This window comes from Bison bison, unplaced genomic scaffold, assembly GCF_000754665.1.
Source record: "Bison bison bison isolate TAMUID 2011002044 unplaced genomic scaffold, Bison_UMD1.0 scf7180017864343, whole genome shotgun sequence".
NCBI lineage: Eukaryota > Metazoa > Chordata > Mammalia > Artiodactyla > Bovidae > Bison > Bison bison.
This window is the reverse complement of record NW_011494915.1, coordinates 179,584-197,284: the sequence shown is the minus strand read 5'-3', so window position 1 is coordinate 197,284 and position 17,701 is coordinate 179,584. Positions and strand designations below refer to the sequence as shown.

The window sequence follows — 17,701 nt, the reverse complement described above, 5'->3', positions numbered from 1 at the left end:
AGAAAGTACACAGGCACCAGAGTACAAGCCCAATTGGAAACCCTAACGTGGACAGATACTCAAAGGGGAATTCTGAATGGTTTCTTAGCATAAGAGGAATCTAGGGAGATGGAGAGAGTGCAGCCAGAGGAACAGAACAGCATCTAACTCATCCAGGTCTTCTAGTAAGGAAACACAGACCACAGACGTCAGACTGTTCATCTTCTCACCAGCCAGATAATTCATTTCTCCTTTCATGGAAGTGTTGAAGAGGTGAGAGCTTCAACCTTTCCAGTAGGGTAGCATTTCTATCTTATTAGCTGAAAGAACTATTGAAAGACAGCAAGACTGGTTCTCCCTCAATCATGGTTCAAAAAGCATCTTACCTGTAGGAGACCCATTCTTTTTCCTCTTTCTTTGAACAAGGCACAACTTTGCAGACCTGACTTCCTTCCAACTCAAAATATTCCACATTTCTCAGAATAGGAGCTGGCTCAGATACTCTATAGAGATCTCTTAAAATCTTAAGAACATTCCAAATGACACACTGATGATTTAAAGGCAGCACAAAATGTATGTACTTACGAAGACCTGACTGTGAGGTGCATAATCTGTCTTCTGAATGATGAGAAATTGGCTGTGGGGAAAGCTATTTGAATGGAAAAGGTGTGTTTCAGGGCACGATCTCAAGCTCTTCTGGGTACAGTGTCTTCCTTGGCCTCAATAAGTAGCTCATCTGTAATTGGAAGGTGGATATTCTGTTTTCCCGTTTTCTCTGCTGGCTTGGGCTCCATAATAGTTCTGACCCAATTTTATTATTATTACTATTTATTTCTACCTTCTGTCAATTGTAATTCTCATATTCAGAGGTTTTCTTTTAAATGACTGCAGGATTTTTGATAGTCACCTAATATATTTCTGTCTTTGGTCCTTTATGATGAAGGGAGTAATAAACTTACAAGATTTGAGATCAGAGGAACTGAGGTCTTCATTCAGTCTTTTGCTGGCCTGGTGACTGAAGGGAAATCAGAGATGCACCTGAGCCTTCACTGTTTTATCTGTAAAATCATGATTCAAAAGGTATTAAGCTCTCAAGGCTCTTGTGAGGGTAATGTGTGTGAAATCACTCATAAAACTGGAGAGCATGTGCAAATGATAGGAGGTGTTATTGGTTCTTTTAATTGTTTTTAAATTTGGGGGATCAGCATAAATTTTTTATCTATTGTATTTTTTTTCCTTTGGAGTAGAATTGCTTTACAGCATTGTCTTAGTTTCTGCTGTACAACAACACGAATCAGCTGTATGTATAACATATCTCTTCCTTCTTGAGTCTCCCTCCCACCCCCAGGGCTGAGCTCGCTGTCGTCATCATGCAGTGGGTCTCTGACACATCACAGAGTCTTCTTTGCTTTGAGAAATAAACATGCAGGAAAGGAAGTTTTTTTTGTTTTTTTTTTTACCCAAAAGTTAGACGTGTGGTTGAAGAATAGATGGGAGTCTCTTTGTCCTGATTTAAACATCCAGATACTTGACTTACTCAGATGTGTTCCTAAGGGTCTGACTTACTCAGATGTGTTCTAAGGGTTTGCCTGACTTACTCAGATGTGTTCCTAAGGGTCCCACCTCTAGAGGAATCTCTCCGTCTCACTTCTATGAGCTTCAAGTGGTGAACCCAGGCCCCGAGGACCCTATTTGATCAGGGTCTAAATCATAATCTAAATTTAAATTTAAATCATAGTGGCTTCTGACAGTGTGACTTAATGTTACAGAAATGTTCAGAGTCATAATATTCTGTCTCTTTTAAGTCTCAACTTCAGAACCTATCATTAGAAGGAAGGACATAAAAATGTGTTTATCTGAAAAGCTTTCTTTTTTCTGCTTATTAGATAACTGTAACAGACCAAAATAGGATTAAGAGTCAACAGTGAACTCTAGCTAGAGTTCCTAGTGCAGATCTCTCAGGATTAAGAAGAGTCAACAGTGAAGTCTAGCTAGAGTTTCTAGTGCAGATCTCTCAGAAATCATTTTCTGATCCATTAGAATTCTAATAAGTCTCCAGAGGTTGGGCTGAAAGGTGGACACTTCCTTAAAACAACTCTCTCTGTTCACACCATTGAACTCAGTTGCTTGCCTGGCAATAGTGATTGCAGGAAAATCACCATAGCTACCCTTTCTTCCAATTTATTAAACAAAGAATTCTATCCCCCAACCAAGAATTTGATCATATGTGATTGAAGAGCCATAAAAATGTCTAGTCTATTTGACTCAGTAATTCTACTTTGGGTATGTGTCCTAAGGAAGCTGCCCAAAACATGGAAAAGGCTATATGACCCCAAATATTCAGGCCTACTTGGTCAATAATACCAAATGATGGGGAAAAAAAGCATTCATGTCCACCTTTAGAAAAAGTGTAAAGTCAGTTGTGATGTATGCCTGTAATGGAACATTGTACAGCCAATGAACGTTATATAAAGGATATCTTAAAAATGGAAATGCTTATCATATAATGTTGAATAGACAGGTAGAATTTGTAGATCTTAGTGTGGTACACTCTGATTATAACATAGGAGAAAATATGTCAACAAGAAAAATACTGTGAATAAATTCACCAGAATGCTATTATCATTCCTTTGTTAGTGAGGCAAAATCATAGAAGATTTTCAGGAAATACTTTTCTCTATTGAAGATGAGTATACAGATTTTTTTAAATTTTTATTTTATTTTTAAACTTTATAATATTGTATTGGTTCTGCCATATATCGAAATGAATCCGCCACAGGCATACATGTGTTCCCCATCCTGATGATGATTTGGGAGAATAGCATTGAAATATGTATAATATCATATATGAAACGAGTCGCCAGTCCAGGTTCAATGCACGATACTGGATGCTTGGGGCTGGTGCACTGGGAGTATACAGATTTTAATAATAATTGATCTAAAGGTTTACATGTCTCCAACTTGCTCTTGTCCTGATTTCTCTATCTAGTGTATGATCTAGATCTATTCCAAATTTGTAGAATTAAGTAGGTAATTAAGAAGAACCTCAGAACTACAAGGAATCATTAAAGAAGGCATCTGATATACCCTAAAAATAAAAGAAAGTTTCCCAAAGATATGAAAGAAAAAAAGCATGAAGGTAAATGGGACATGATATTAATAAATTATTTTATGGGCCTGCAATGAGGAAAACATGCTCTATTCAACATCTAGCTTTAGAGAAGAAAATAGCTCTAAGAAAAGGAATGCCTGGGGTGGGGATAATTGTACAGCAATGCTATGAGCAGATTTCCTTGGGTTCCCAGAATACAAAATGCAGAAATGTATTGCAGTGGAAACTTCAGAGACCTAGGTTCTTGCTGTGACTCAGACAGCTCAGCACCCTCCTGCATATGCCTCCATCTCCCTGAACAGGATTCTAAAATAAGGACTCCAATGTTGTTCCCAGCTCCTCAATTCATTCATTCATGCAACAGATTTTCATTGAGTACCCACTGCCTTCCAAGCGCTGCTCTAGGTGGATCAATAAAACAAACCAGAATAAAATGAAACACAATCAGAATAGGACATGGTTCCTGATCCCTAAATATTCATTTGAACCCCATTTTAGGGGTTGGGTAGGAGCAGGACACAGAGAAGGCAATGGCACCCCACTCCAGTACTCTTGCCTGGAAAATCCCATGGACGGCCTGGAAGGCTGCGGTCCATGGGGTCGCTAAGAGTTGGACACGACCGAGCGACTTCACTTTCACTTTTCACTTTCATGCATTGGAGAAGGAAATGGCAACGCACTCTAGTGTTCTTGCCTGGAGAATCCCAGGGACGGGGGAGCCTGGTGGGCTGCCATCTATGGGGTCACACAGAGTCGGACACAACTGAAGCGATTTAGCAGCAGCAGGAGCAGGACAACGGTAGGAAGGCTTTGTTTTGAAGCTTCTTTTACCAATAGGAACATGAAATATACTTTAAAAAGATAACCATGCCCCTAAGACTTCCCTGATAGCTCAGTTGGTGAAGAATCCACCTGCAATGTGGGAGACCCAGTTCGATTCCTGGGTTGGGAAGATTCGCTGGAGAAGGGATAGATCACCCACTCCAGTATTCTTGGGCTTCTCTTGTGGCTCAGATGGTAAAGAATCTGCCTGCAATGTGGGAGACCTGGGTTTGATCCCTGGGTTGGGAAGATCTCCTGGAGAAGGGAAAGCTAACCACTCCAGTATTCTGGCCTGGAGAATTCCATGGGCTATATAGTTCATGGGTCGCAAAGAATCGGACACAACTGAGTGACTTTCACTTTCATAAGACAGTGAAAAGGAAGATTATCATTCTGTCTGTTAGTGCTGATTAGTTCAGTAAATTAAAAAGCAGTTACAGAATTTTGGTCACTGGCTAAGGGAATACATGTTCTAAGGATTCAAATGAGATAATTAACATGAAAAAATGATATGAAGACCTAATTGAGCGATAAATACCCTGTAACTTGAATTTAGATCGTTTAGTAAGTAGGTTTTAGTTCTATCCCTTTCCTGTTATCATTATTTTCATGTTCATTCCCCAAATGGACAAGAGTATCATTCTAACATTCCACATTCCCTTCTCATAGGAGGGAGTGAAAAAAAAAAATTTTTTTTAAAGAGAGAGAGAAGAATGTTCACAGTCTGGCCAGGACTTCCTACTAGGTGCCAAAACCCAAATCTTTATTTAATGTTGACTTAAGACTAGCCCAAGACACCCACTAGTCAAATACCATAATGTAAACTTTGCCAGTGACAGGCTCAGTGCTTAAAGTCAGTATGTAAGTTTTAGAATTTTAACATAGTTTCCTTTTCTCCATTTATTACTGAGTCCTTCTATATTCCAAGACCTTCTCTTAATAAAAAAATAGCTAACACAAACCAGACATTTGCTGCATGCCAGGAACTTTGCAAAGTACCTTACATACATTATATGATTTTTAATCTTCACCAAAATGCTATGAGATAGACACTGCAAACAGATAAGAAATTAAGAAGTGGCTAAAGGTAGCAAAATAGTAGTAACAGGGAATATACACACAAAGGTAGTCATGTATATAATTTCAAAATTATACCACTATACAACACCTGAAATTATGACAGTCACTTGTGCAGTGGATGGGATGCTACATTGCCAACATCCCCACTTGAGGGCCTAATTAGCTGCTTGCTGTAAGAGAAATAATCTGACTGGCCTCAGGTCAGTGTCTCTCTGGAGATCGCCTCATCTGAAAAGAGCTGCCCTGCTCAAGACCATAACCCCTTCCCTCCAAGAACTGGTTACAACAAGGGGATGAAAGTCCTAATACTGGATGCCCTAGAAGAGCCATCTCAGCCTCAGAGCATCCTGGAGGGTTGACTGGGGCCCTCTTACAGCTGTATCCTTCCCTTCTGTATGTACTGATCCCTACAGTATTCCTTAATAAATCTCCCAAATGCTCACCTCCACACAGAGTCTGCCTCCCAGGAACCCAACCAAACCAAAATGTGCCAAGTGAAAGTCACTCAGTCATGTCCAATTCTGTGACCCCATGGACTATACAGTCCATGGAATTCTCCAGGCCAGAATACTGGAGTGGGTAGCCTTTCCCTTCTCCTGGGTTCTTCCCAACCTAGGGATTGAAACTAGGTCTCCCGCATTGCAGGTGGATTCTTTACCAGCTGAGTTGCCAGGGAAGCCCAAGAATACTGGAGTGGGTAGCCTTTAACTTCACCAGAGGATCTTCCCGACCCAGAAATTGAACCGGGTCTCCTGCATTGCAGGCGGATTCTTTATCAACTGAGCTATGAGGGAAGCCCAAGAATCTCATAATTTCAAGGTTTGATCAGCCAAGCGATTATATTCTTGTGTGAATGAATGAATGAACTGACTACCAGGAAGTCCCTTTGTAGCCAGTAGATAAAAGTGCCCTCCATCCTCTGTTTGGGTCAGTCTTAGATTATCTGAGGGCTTCAGGAACATATTCCTTGCATATAACATATTCAGGGCCACTAAGTGCCTTCCATGCATAATCTCGTTTTAGTCTTATAACAGCCTTCTGAAGCAGATACTATTTTGTTCCCATTCTGAATGTGAAGAAACTGAGGATTAGAGTGGTTAATATCTTGTCAAAGGTAAGTAAGTGAGACACAAAGTTGGGATTTGAATCCATGCCTTTCTGACTCTAGAACCTGTATTCTAAAGCTGAAATGCTCTAGTATCTCACTGACTACTATATCTTGGTTTCCTCCACAGTTCCTTATGCATAGAAATAAGTTAATTCTTTTATACTCGATTGTTGATTTTATGGTGCCTAAAAGAGGCCTTTGCATGAGGTTAGTTAAGCATTTGAAAATGACCTTAAGCTCACTTGAACTTTGCAGAGAATACTCTGTTGCTCTGCCTTACAAGGATTTAACCAGCCACCTAATAAAGTGAGGAACCCTGATTCCTTATTTGTATCTGAGGCCACAGGCTAGCACCCAGCACATAATAACCACTAAGGTACATTTGCTGGTTGAATGACTGAATAAATTAATAAATAAGAAAAACTTCTTTATTTCAAAATTTTACCAGAAAAGGGAAGAATACTCTTTTACATTTTACAGAGGATTATCACCTGACCTGCCTCTTGAGAAAAATGTATGCGGGTCAGGAAGCAACAGTTAGAACTGAACATGGAACAACAGACTGGTTTCAAATAGGAAAAGGTATACATCAAGGCTGTATATTGTCACCCTGCTTATTTAACTTATATGCAGAGTACATCATGAGAAACGCTGGGCTGGAAGAAGCACAAGCTAATCAAGATTGTGCTTGATTCCAAGGAATCAAGATTGCTGGGAGAAATATCAACAACCTCAGATATGCAGATGACACCACCCTTATGGCAGAAAGTGAAGAAGAACTAAAGAGCCTCTTGATGAAAGTAAAAGAAGAGAGTGAAAAAGTTGGCTTAAAGCTCAACATTCAGAAAACTAAGATCATGGCATCCGGGCCCATCACTTCATGGCAAATAGATGGGGAAACAGTGGAAACAGTGGCTGACTTTATTTTTCTGGGCTTCAAAATCACTGCAGATGGCGATTGCAGCAATGAAATTAAAACACACTTACTCCTTGTAAGTAAAGTTATGACCAACCTAGACAGCATATTAAAAAGCTTTGTCAACAAAGATCCATCTAGTCAAGGCTATGGTTTTACCAGTGGTGAGGTATGGATGTGAGAGTTGGACTATAAAGAAAGCTGAGCACCGAAGAATTGATGCTTTTGAACTGTGGTGTTGGAGAAGACTCTTAAGAGTCCCTTGGACTGCAAGGAAATCCAACCAGTCCATCCTAAAGGAGATCAGTCCTGGGTGTTCATTGGAAGGACTGATGCTGAGGCTGAAACTCCCATACTTTGGCCACCTGATGCAAGTTGACTCATTGGAAAAGACCGATGCTGGGAAGGATTAAGGGCAGGAGGAGAAGGGGACGACAGAGAATGAAATGGTTGGATGGCATCATCGACTCGATGGACGTCGGTTTGGGTGGACTCTGGGAGTTGGTGATGGACAAGGAGGCCTGGCATGCTACAGTTCATGGAGTTGCAAAGAGTCGGACATGACTGAGTGACTGAACTGATTTTATGTATAGATTTGCCAATCGATATTTTAATAAATTGACTTTATGTGTCACCAGAAGAAAAATTACTAGGCACACAGAAAACTGATGTTCATTTTCAAACTGAGATGAATAGTAAATGTCAATTTATATTATACTGTATAGAATTATAAGTATTAGTTGCCCAGTTGTGTCTGACTCTTTGTGACCCCATGTCACAAAGAGTAACCCGCCAGCCTCCTCCATCCATGGAATTCTTCAGGCCAGAATACTAGAGTGGATAGCCGTTCCTTTCTCTAGGGGATCTTCCTGACCGAGGGACTGAAGCCAGGTCTCCTGCATTGCAGACAGATTCTTTATTATCTGGGCCACCAGAGAAGCCCATAGAATCATGGTTTTAATCAGTTCAGTACATACTGAAGATAGTAATAAGATCCAAACTTTGTATGAAGGAGATTCTATTATAAAATTATGAGGACACACATACACATCTTTAATACAGATGACATGTTAGTGGTAGAGAGCAGACAAACGAAAGACCGTGGGGGAGCCATGAGGATACTGATTTGGTAAGGAATAGAGAAAGCATTCATATTGTAGACTACTGAAACACACTTCTGAACAGTTATTTCCCCCACTCAAGAACTTCAAGAGCTCCTTATTGCGTACAAATACAGCCTAACCCCTACGGCATGGCCTTTAAGACCCTAGTTTCCTGGGCCACAGTCCTCTAAGTCTAGGGTAATCAACTCATCCTGGTTTTCCCAGGACTTACTCAGTTTTAGTATTTAAAGTCCTGCTTCCCTGGAGAACAGATCATTCCAGACAAACCAGGACAGGTGGTCTCCCAAACTACACACTTTAATGTTTGATGAGGCCAAAGTGAGCCGCTCTCAGATTGCTTCAGATGTTCTGTGCTTTTTCACTTTTGAGTTTTCCTCATCTCCTTGCCCCAAACTTATACTGAATCCACCCCATAATTCAAGAACCATATTCAGTATCCCCATCATAAAGTGTTACACACAAAGTGTGTTCAGTATCACAAAGTGTTAATGATGATATTACCTATGTTCAGTTCAGTTCAGTCACTCACTCATGTCTGACTGCGACCCCATGAACCATAGCACACCAGGCCTCCCTGTCCATCACCAACTCCCGGAGTTCACTCAGACTCACGTCCATCGAGTCAGTGATGCCATCCAGCCATCTGATCCTCTGTCGTCCCCTTCTCTTCCTGCCCCCAATCCCTCCCAGCGTCAGAGTCTTTTCCAGTGAATCAACTCTTCGCATGAGGTGGCCAAAGTTCTGGAGTTTCAGCTTTAGCATCATTCCTTCCAAATAAATCTGTTTTACAGGAACACAAAGTGAGATTCAGAGACAGTATTATGATTCATCCCAAGTGATCAGCTAACAAGTGGCAAAGCTGAACTCAGATGTAACACAAAACTCTATTCTTCTAATCACGATGGTACACATTGTCTCCCTTCTCAGATTCTTCCAGGGTGAAATTAACACCATCTCTAAAATAAATGCTTCATTGGTCATTTAACACTACATTTCACTAAGAGCAATGTACACTTGACTTGTTCCTGCTCCCATGTTAGGAACTCCTTGATACCTGAAGCTCAGAAGCTAAGTCCAATTCACTTATTAATCCCCAAGAGTATGAAAGAGACATAAGAATATATTTTACATGACAGAATGGATGAGCCTTAAAGAAAAAGTAGGTTTTAGATGGACAGCATATGCCAAACAAAGTAAATACTAATTATTTACAAGGATGTCTGGTGAATTCTTACTCTGCATGAGGTGCTACGGCATCATATTATCATAAGTAACCTATGAAGAGAAATCCTATTGCTATCCTTATTCTTCATGTGGAGAAACTGAGGCTCAGAAAAATGAAACCAGTTGCCCAAAGTTACATAGCTGGTAAATGGCAGAGGTAGCCTTCACAAGAGGCTTCCCAGGAGACGCTAGTAAAGAACCCACCTGCCAATGCAGGAGACATAAGAGACTTGGGTTAGATTCCTGGGTCGTTAAGATTCCCTGGAGGAGGACATGGCAACCCACTCCAGTATTCTTGACTGGAGATTACCATGCACAGAGAAGCCTGGCGGGCTACAGTCCATGGGGGTCGCAAAGAGTTGGACACTACGGAAGCAACTTAGCACGCAGGCAGGCACACAGACTTCAGAATCAATTGTATGTGATTCTATAGCAAGAGCTGTGAATTCTAAAGAGACAGGAGACATTACAGGGGGTGCCAGCAAAAACCGCAATGCATCTGGTTTAGATGGAGCAAAGAGGACATGAAGAGAATGTTAATAACAATAACGGTGATAATGATGATTGTTCTTTATCAACCCCCTCCCATTTCCTGTCGCATTTGATGGTGGGCAGATCCACAGCTCACATTGATTGAGTATGGTTCTGACAAAGCACCAAAGCACTTTGTATGGATCACCTGTTTCACTCCTCACAACAACCCTTTAAATAAGTACTGTTATTAGCCTCACGTTTTTGAAATAAAATGAGGCTTAGGTGGCTTAGGTGACTACTGAAGCTTGACGCCTAGAAAACATCCTCCAGGTCTGCGATCGCCACCAACACGAGGTCCACTAGCGGCATCCCAGCAGGCACCGCGCGTGATCTTAAAGCCGGATCAGATGAAGCCGGTTCAGGCCTCGGCGTCTCAGAGAGCAGGCGCCCTCTCAGCTCTTCCTCCGGAGATTCTGTATTTGTAAGTAATTCATCTTTTTTTTTTTTTTCCTTTTTTAGGGGGGAAAGGGTCCCCAACCGCCGTCTGGGGCATGTTTCTCTTACTTATGTGGCGCTGTCTGGTGACTGGTGATATGCTAGACTGAGGGAAAGGGCTGTCCAGCCTGGTCCCTTCAGTTTGGGCCTAATTCCGCCAGTCAGATAAGATGCAGTGGAAGCTTCAGAGGATTGTATTTAGCTCATACGGTTTCCCGTTGATGAGGTGGCCGCGGGTTGGAATCAGGTCAGTCTAAATAGCTACTCTGTGAGACCAAGAAGGTGAGCGGAAGAGCAGCACAGGCCTCAGCTTGGCTCAGAGCTGGCGCCTACCCGACTCTCTTCTGCCACCTAGCGCTGTTCGCCGAGAAAGGTCGCGCTTTTTTTTTGATGTTAACCTTTTCTGTTGGCTAGGAATCTGGTTGTGTTTTGCAAGGCGTATTCTTTACGTTGTATGAAACGTTAGTCAACTTATGCGTGCTTTTCCTTTTTTTTTTTTTTTAATTTGGCAACTCCTTGATCTTTTGGAAAATGAGGTTTGATACTCCAGTGTGATGAGTCGAGAAATAAAAGTTAACCGAGGTGGATTTCAGATATTTGTTTGTATGAACTAATTGGCTTCAGTTTCAGAGTCAAGCCCTGTGACAATACAACGCAGGCTTCTTTAGTAGAATTTCACCTGTGGTGTCTGTCGTCTGGCTTCTCACAAATTGGTCCTTTTATACAATGAGTTATCTGGTTTGACAAAAATGAAGTTGGAAAGCTCCAGAGCAATTTTTGAACTTTGGCCTTCAGTCCTAAACATTTTGAGGAAAAAGATGATGCTCTGTACTTGAGAACTTTCTTGGGAGACATATGGAGAATATAGCCAGAAAAGTTAAGGGCTTTTCTGTTCCTGTGTACAGATACAGAAAAGCCCTTAACTTCCCTGTTTTTATTTTCCTCCCATCTCCTCTTTGAGTATTGTGTTATTCAAGTATCTGGAGGCTTGTTTCCTTGACTTCTAAACTTTACAGAAGAAAAGATTTATCTCTTTGATTACTCTTATTTATATTTATTTAGGAAGCATGCCTATAAAGTTACAAATGTGTTTGAAACTAAATAGCAAAAGCACTATATAAATCCTTATATATAAATCCATGTTTTAAAGTTATTTTAAATTGGTTCGATTAACTTACTATTACAATGATCTATTTTTGCACAAGCTTAAATTTATAGTAGCTTTGAAGGTAAATTATCTTTTAAATTTTCACCTCATTTTCCTGTGTTGACTAAGTTCCTTGAAATATACTAGTGCTTTTTCTGGTTATACCACAGAGGCAATAGGTTGGAGAGTCTGATTGAAGCAGAAAACCTAATAGACTATTGATCTTCCAATGGTAACAAATGTCTCTTCTTACAAATGGAAACAATTTTATTAAACAATTCTGTTGAAACCAATGGTTATCTGTAATGTGGTTGGGGAAAGAAAAGCTTCCTAAATTACTAAAATTTGATACTGAAGAAAAATAAAAAATCTCATACAAATGACTTCAAAAAATTAATCTAAAAATGATAGCCTTTATGGATTTTAATAGGGCCAAGAGCAGTTACAGTTTTAAGAAATCAGGCAGATTATGCCGAGTACTACATAAAAGACTATAGCTTTAAATGATAATCTATGTTGGGGGAATCTCATCCTATATTTTCTCTTCCTGTGTATAATTGTGTTCTTTATTAGGTGAATATTGTATTTATAAATCAGTAATTTTTGACTTGTAAGTACATTGAAGATAAATTGTTTTATAGAACCATTTGATACATTTGTGTTAAAAGACCAAAATATATATGCATTTTTTTGGAGTTTGTTTTTTTCTTACAGAGTACGTGTTCACTTGTATGCTGTATTGTATTATTGAGTCCACTGACTCAATTCAGCTTGTTCTTGGAGAAACAGTCCCCAAATAAATGGTGATGACAGTGACAAGAGAGGTTTACTAGAAGGCTGGTGCTCTGCCTCAGTATCTGTGTGTATTATCTCATTTAATTTCCACTGACTCCCATGAGGTGGTATTGTTATTCTCTATTTGACAGATGCAGATTGAGTCTTTGACTTAAGTACTTGCAGGTGGTCATGAAACACTTCAAATGAGGGTGATGTTTTCAGTCCCGGGACATTCTGGGTCCTTATGCTGTGTTATATCTCTTTCATTGACTTACGTTTTCACCTTATGGTTAGTCAGTTAATTAGAACAGGTGGTGATGAAGTTAGTCAGTGGTTGAATCCTTAACTAGTAATTTTTTTTTTCCTGCTTTCCTAATTTCATAGAGACACAGGGTTCTGTTCTTGACTTGAGAGAATCAGTGTGGCCGACATTGGCTCTGTATTTCCTCACACAGAGATCAGCTGCCTGGATGAGATGCAGCTGCGTCCTCACGGCCTTCAGTCCCTCATGTTACCTCCTTGGTCCCTGATGTCATTTGTGATTCCTGCTTTATTCCAAGGTCTTCAGAAAAGCAGGTTAACTAAGCTGCAAAGATTTGTATATAAGAGTTCTAATGAGTTAAAATCTGGTGTCTAATACATTTAGTTGTTCATGTGATTTGTTTCTTTACTTATTGTTTGAAAACAATTAAAATGATATAAAAATAAGAACTGTTTAATGTTCATGGAATGCTGGAAGCACATGTGTGAACCCTAAAACTTGGATGCAAAACTGCTTGGAGAAAAATAGTAAAATTCTCCCTCCCAACTTTCAGTAGAGCAGACATTTTTGAGTGTTAAATTTGCCATCAGTATACAGAGAGGTTTCCCTGATGGCTTCAGTGGTAACGAACCTGCCTATCAATTCAGGAGACACGGGTTCTGTCCCTGGGTGGGGAAGATTCCCCTGAAGAAGGAAATGGCAACCTGCTGCAGTATTCTTGCCTGGAAAATCCCATGGAGAGAGGATCCCAGCAGGCTGTAGTTCATGGGATCACAGAGTTGGACATGACTTAGCGACCGTATATAACAATATACAGAGGCAAACACAAGTTAGCATACACATTACCATACCACTCCCCTCGCCACCGCTGTGCACGCGCACCCCCACCCATCCACTCTGGTAGGTTGCACTCCAGTCCTGACTCTGATACTTATTTGAAATAGGACTTTAAACCACTGGCGTTTGCTCTTCAATATAATAAGGGAATTTGTTTTAAGTTCCCTTCCAACAACAGAATGCTATTATTCTGAAGTTCTGACATCTGTTTGCTTTCTTTACATCTCAAGTAGAAAAGGCAGCAAGATTCTTTTCCTCATCAGAATTTTAGATTATAAGCAAAATGTTAAACCTTCTTTCAAGGAAGGTTATATTAAAATAGACTGTAATAAATTCAAATGCTCAGAGTTTAAATCTATAGGGTTTAAAAAGGCATCATCAGTACTGAAGAGTATGGTTGTCATTCTTCAAAATGTCACATACAAGATCAAGTCTTCTAACACTACTAGTGTCTTAAAAATATAGTTAAAAGCTGGAGAAAATTTAATATTCATGAACATTTCCAATGAAGATTAATATTTTATTGTACCCAATAACCTCAGTAAGCAAAAAAAAAAAAGTGTTAGTCTATAAATTACAAATAATTGTCTTAACTGCATTTGCTTGTGAAACTTACACTGATTTCATAACCCTAAGTAATTTTAATTCCATGAACTTGATTTTCTTATACCTAAGAGGAAATAGCTCAGAATATATGTGTTTTATTCTTTGCTTTCTGTGAGCTTTGTTGTTTTGAATATAAAATCTTATTTTCCCTTAGGCAATGAAAATGTTATTCCTTTTTTTAAAAGTTTTAAATTGTAGGGAAAATGGATGAACACTGAGAATGGACTGGAAACTTGATAACAAAATTAAATATACACTTATTCTCAATTGAGATAATTCTTTCATTAACTAAGAAAATTATTTTAGTTTTTGTTTTGAAATGAATTGTTTTGTTAAATAACTTCTTAAATTTAATAGAGAAAAAGGGTTTTTCACTATCACATTTTTGTGGCCAAATTTAGCTGATGGAAAATAAGAATTAGGGAGGAAATGAGGGAAGAAACAGAATGATTTGAATACCTGTAAATTGTCAGTCTTTCCCAGACATTATTCCAGTTAGTCTTCAGGAGAATTCTCAATGGTGGGTTTCACAATTCCTATTTTGCTAAAAATAAGCATACTAAAATGTGATCACAAGCTCACTGCTAGGCAGGATTCTGGTTTCAGGTTGTCTGACTCCAAACCTTGAGAGCTTTCTATTTCACCATCTTGCATGGAAGAAATACATTTTTGTGCAAATATTTATTTCCTGCCTGTCTTTACCATTAGACTGTAAACTTGAGAACAGAGACAGAATTTTCCTCACTTACTGCCCTGTTGTCTGCCCTGTCACACTTCCTGAATCCTGAGTAAGTGCTCAAGAAATATGAATTGAATGAACAAACAAGAAATGCTTTAGAAACATAAATAATCATACAGACTTATTTCACTTCCTGTATTTCGTAACACTTATTTTTCAGCTACTAATATTTCTTTACTAGAGAAGATGAGTGTAGGCATTTGGTGTTGAGTTCAGGATGGATTTTAGTGAACATATTGAGAGGAATGTGTGACTAGAATTTAAAATAACTATCTTCCTTCTAGATCCTGAGTTTTTAAGATAAAATAGCAAAGTTTGTTACAAAATCCCTTATTAAAAAGGTTTACAAATAATATCTGTTGAACCAGTCTGTTCTGATAGGATCTTTTCAAGTTAACTCCTAATCAAGTAATTTGCAACAGAATGGCTTCTCCAAATGCAACATTAACTACCTGGTACAAAGGTTCTTGAACTTTCTTTGGATAAATAATGTAACATCGTCTTTGGTGTATTTCAGGCTCACTCATTGTATAGTAATTAGCTCAGGGACTTGATGTCTTAGTAAAAGTATGCTTGTTTTGTACTGAGTCACTTTTAAGAAGACTCTTGAAATAACTGGTTCAGTATATGCAAGATTAAAATGATCTTCTTAGATTCTCTTATTTTACGAATTATCACCTTAAAGTAAGATTCTCTTACTTTATAAATTATGACCTTAAAGTTCTTCCGTAAACATCTTGTTTTGTGGTCAACAGTATTTTTCTTTCTGAAATTGACAGTCTTTTTTTTTTTTCCTGAGAACTGTTTTTATTTTATGCTTAATGCAACCAGTGGAAAGAGTGCTGAATTTTGAATATGATATCCTAAATTTACATTTTAGTGTCTCAATTTGACATAAATTAGCTTTGCAGTGGTATAATATTTTATATAATTGTACACAGGGAAAACTAAAAGAATTTTGTTAAAACCATGCCTCACAGTGTGTTGAGGAGAGTAAGTTAATTTTATTCTGTACCTTAAAAGTGAGATCTTATTAATACTGTTCACTTTGTATTTTTTATACAAACTGATATTTTCTCTTTTTTCCTTTTAGTTCTAGATTGGAACATTGAAAATGACAGTTTTCGACCCTAATTGTGTTACTTTTGCAGATTTTTATTCATCTCAACCACCATGAAGACAATATAGAATCATTGTAATCTACTCTATAATCCATTTTATAAATGAGTATAAACCACTAGTATTAATGAACCCGCCTGCCAGTGCAGGAGACATAAGCATTGCATATTCAATCCCTGGGTCAGGAAGATACCTAGAGGAGGGCACGGCAACCTGTTCCAGTATTCTTGCCTGGAGAATCCCATGCACAGAGGAGCCTGGCGGGCTGCAGTCCATATTGTTGCACAGAGTCAGACACTACTAGTGAGTTGACTTAGTACACAAGCACAGTCCACTTTTTAAAATTCCTGTTCAAGCTTTAAAATTTTAGAGATGTTGCCTTGATCTTAAATGTTAATCTTTCTGTCAGTTTTCTATTTTTGCAAGTTCTTTATCTTTTTCCTTACATAAAAATAATTCATCTGTGTTGCTCTCCTTTTTTCAACTTAATTCAGGGTATTTTATGTTCTAGATCAATTTTGGAATCATTATGGAATGATGTTCTTGTCACTACTTTCAATATTATTTTCATTAAATATTATTTTTTGCTGCCTTTTTAGCTTATCTGTTATTCCCAGTTGTGTATGTGACACATCTCATTATTTGGGATGACAAGATACTACTGGTTAGAAACTTTCCTACCAGATAAAGCATGTGTGTGTGTGTGTGTGTGTTCCATTCCATAGATGGTGGTAGGATAGTGTAAGAAATTCCTTCCTTCTTTTCTTATCTTACCAAATAAGATAGAGCATATCACACTCACCAGGCCCTGTGCAAGAGCTAAAGATCAAAGATGAATAATATACCTTCAGTCTTGGTTTCCCAAACATCTTGCAGTTAGTATTTTACAGACCCTCAGAAATGCATGTAAGAAGGAGGCAAGTAATAAGAACTGTAACAAAAAGGCCTTGAAGTAGCTCTGGGGACAGGGAGACAAAGGACCAACCCTGTTGACTGCAGCCATGGAAGAGCTCAGGGAGATAAAAAGCCAGGCTTTGCTTTAAGAAAGCAAAGGATTCTACCAGGTGGAGAGGTGAGGAAGAACATTCTGGGGAGGGCTTTGCCAGTGGCAGCTCTGAACCTTGGAGGTCACATGTGTTAGAAAGGCTGGGCCCCGCTCAAAGACTTCACCAGTTCCTACGTGCTGAGCCTCAGTGGCCTTGTCAGTGGGTGAATTAAATGAGATATACGCCAAACTCTGGACTTCCCTGGTAGCTCAGTTGGTAAGGAATCTTCCCACAATGCAGGAGACTCCAGTTCAATTCCTGAGTTGGGAAGATCTGCTAGAGAAGGGATAGGCTACTCACTCCAGTATTCTTGGGCTTCCCTGATGGCTCAGCTGGTAAAGAATCTGCCTGCAATGTGGGAGACCTGGGTTCAATCCGTGGGTTGGGAAGATCCTCTGGAGAAGGGAAAGGCTACCCACTCCAGTATTCTGGCCTGGAGAATTCAGGTTGCTGGGACTGCATATGGTGGTGACATGGGTCACCATATATCCCAGGAGGGACTGACTTTGGAGGAATAGCTGTGGAATGGTCTCTGAGGCCTTGGAGACCTCATCCCACTTCTAAACTAAGACACAGGATGCCTGCCTCCAAAAGGACCATGATGCAAGGGCAAAGGAGCCCAGCTTGAGCAGTGCCCAGGAGAGAAGATCAGAATTTGACCTGCTCTCCTGTGCTTTGCCAGCCCAGTTAAAAGTAGCTCTCTAGAGCTTAATCTCAAACAAGTAAAGCTAGAGTTAGGTGTCATTGTAAGAATTTTTGAAAATATGACTTTTTTTTGCACTCTTAAATAACATAATATGATGCACACATGCATCTGAAGAGTGAAAGAAGGAA

The 17,701-nt window shown here is 39.3% G+C and overlaps 1 long non-coding RNA gene across 1 annotated transcript in view; it reads left to right on the top strand.

Moving 5' to 3' along the window:
- The window catches only part of LOC104999087, a 283,904-nt gene extending 271,062 nt beyond the window's left edge, over positions 1 to 12,842 (top strand). The window contains exon 7 of the long non-coding RNA XR_826542.1: positions 10,170 to 12,842. This is a non-coding gene — a long non-coding RNA (uncharacterized LOC104999087). The remainder of the gene's footprint in view (positions 1 to 10,169) is intronic.
- The last annotated feature ends 4,859 nt before the right edge of the window (positions 12,843 to 17,701 follow it).